At 31.7% G+C, this 2,536-nt stretch overlaps 1 non-coding gene across 1 annotated transcript; it reads right to left on the bottom strand.

Moving 5' to 3' along the window:
* Window positions 1-1,071: 1,071 nt before the first annotated feature.
* LOC144304072 (small nucleolar RNA U2-30) lies at window positions 1,072-1,141 on the bottom strand. The gene has a single exon (XR_013371055.1). It is a non-coding gene; the product is annotated as a small nucleolar RNA U2-30 (small nucleolar RNA).
* Between the last annotated feature and the right edge of the window lie 1,395 nt (window positions 1,142-2,536).

Consider the following 2,536-nt stretch of genomic DNA (forward strand, 5'->3'; position numbering starts at 1 on the left):
GTGGCAAACTATTTCAGGCACATTTTGTGGTGTTCTGTTATTTTAATCTTAAAGAGAACTTGGCATTTAAATCTATATACTGAACTTTGAAATTTCCCAAAACTGGAGGATGTAAATGAGAAGTGCTTTATCATTTTCATTTCTACAGTTTTCTTTGAGGGAACTTTATCATTATAAAAACAATCCACTTCTTTTCTTGATCTAGGAGGCAATTGTGTGGTATCATCCAGTATCTATATGCCCCATTGCTCTTTCACCTCTGGGTTTAAATATAAATTTTCTTGCTTACTTGTAGTGTTAAAGTGGGCAAATCACACTTAACCTCTCCATACCTCAGTTCCATCCTCTGGAAAATGGATAAATAATAACAGTCCTACTTCACAAAGTTGTTGCTAAAAATTACCAAATGTTAATATTTATAAAACACTTAGGACAGTATGTGACATTTAGAAGGCACTATACATGTTTATTAAATATAATTAAATATAACACAACTTGTATTTAATTAAGGGAACATGTTACTAATTTCTCCATATCAAAAAAAGAAAACAAAAAACAAAAATAGTAATAGTTTCTCCATATCAGGACACAGAGACCTAATAGATCTTTTTAGTGGCTGCTTAGTTTCTTTCTTCTTTCTTTCTTTCTTTCTTTCTTTCTTTCTTTCTTTCTTTCTTTCTTTCTTTCTTTCTTCTTTCTTTCTTTCTTTCTTTCTTTCTTTCTTTCTTTCTTTCTTTCTTTCTTTCTTTCTTTCTTTCTTTCTTTCTTTCTTTCCTATGGATGCTTAGTATTCTAGAGTATTCCATGTAATATATTTAACCATGGTACTTCTGATGGATATTCATATTATTTATGCTTATTTTATATATAATAATTACAATTGCTGCTACTATAAGAATCTTTATACAAATATCTTGGCACGGAGTGATACTATTTCTGAAATTAGATTACTACAGAATATTTATTTTTTTTTTAATTTTTTTTCTAATAATGAAGAGGAACGTTACACCACAATGTAAGAAGTAATAGCTAGAAAAAACCCAAATCAGCGACATTAGTAATGATTAACTCTGAGCTCAGATCAAGTGTAGAAACCTTCATAGTTGTAAAGATCAGTAGTAAAACCTTTTCATCATTGCTCAGAAATCTACACACAGGTTCCCTCCCCACCCCCCAATCTCATTCATCAAGTCCTCAGTTATACACGGTCACCTTTAAACACATACACACACACACACACACACACGCACGCATACATGTACGCACATACACACCTCCAGACATAAGCCCTTATTGTTCTAAATTACTTTTAGAACTTTCAATAGTTACTGCTAAATTGTCCTCTCAATAAGCTGAAGAATTACACTCTCACAAAAAAGTGAGTAAGACTTCCTATTTTCCCAACTGTTTTCAACACTGAAAAGGCATTAATTTTCTCTACTCCGAATTGAACTATGGTGCTTTGTTCTCAGTGTGAATACTTTCAGTACACCCCAAATACACCACTTCAAATAGGGGCATAAGGAAGTTTGTTTTAACTATTATACCATAAACCCATGGTAGGGTATGCATGTTTTTCTAATGCCTATTTCTGTTAAGGGTGAAACGTTGCACTAAAAACAAAATACAAGGATGTTTCAAGTTCAGATACGGTAGAATAGATGAACCTGGGAGAGAGAACAATTTTCTTCCATGAACTCTATAATTTCATTACTTATTTTTAAAGACTGCATAACTCCTCAAGAGGAGTCCCATGGGAATATTTTGCTATGAGTAAGAACAGTTTTTGTAAGAATTATTGAATATGATGCTATCTTGTTTTGGCAAGGCAACTAATAGCTGGCAAGTCTCCAGGCTTTATCTGTCTTTCTCATGTGGAGGCTATTCTTGTATTTATTATACTTGAGTAAACAGGGGTAGAAAAATATATTTATGATACCTTAGAAAACATTGACTATTAGTCATTTATCAGCATGGTTCAGTGAAACTCTAACAGACCAACTTGTTTGCCTAATAACAGTGTGATAATTCACTAAATTGAGAGGAAGCAGTATAATTAGTTTTCTAGACAAATTTCTGGGAGATAAATTGGTCATATCTACTCCAGAATCTGTTAAAATTTATTATAAAACACCCTGGGTTTCCATAGAAAATATATGAACTTAAACTGACTTCCTAAAATACATTGGCAATTTTGTGAAATTTATTAACCTTAAGATATAAATTTAATAGAAACACTGAAAAATGTAAGGACTCATAGTCTGTTTTTTTTTTTCTTTTTCAATCAAGAGAGTCCATGAAAGAGTACAGTTTATTACACTTTCACAGTGGGAAGAAGAAGCGCTGTGGATAAGAGTTAAGTCATCAGTTTTAGGTCAAATCAGAAAATTAAATTCAAAACTGCCTACATTGAGTAAAGGAGTGATTCTCTCTCAACTAAGTACTTTATAAACATGAAGTTTTCAAAAATAATAATATGATTTCTTAGTGAAAATTGCTATTAGGTGCAATGTAACCCTTACTTAAAGATTAAAAT

This window comes from Canis aureus, chromosome 2, assembly GCF_053574225.1.
Source record: "Canis aureus isolate CA01 chromosome 2, VMU_Caureus_v.1.0, whole genome shotgun sequence".
Classification (NCBI taxonomy): domain Eukaryota; kingdom Metazoa; phylum Chordata; class Mammalia; order Carnivora; family Canidae; genus Canis; species Canis aureus.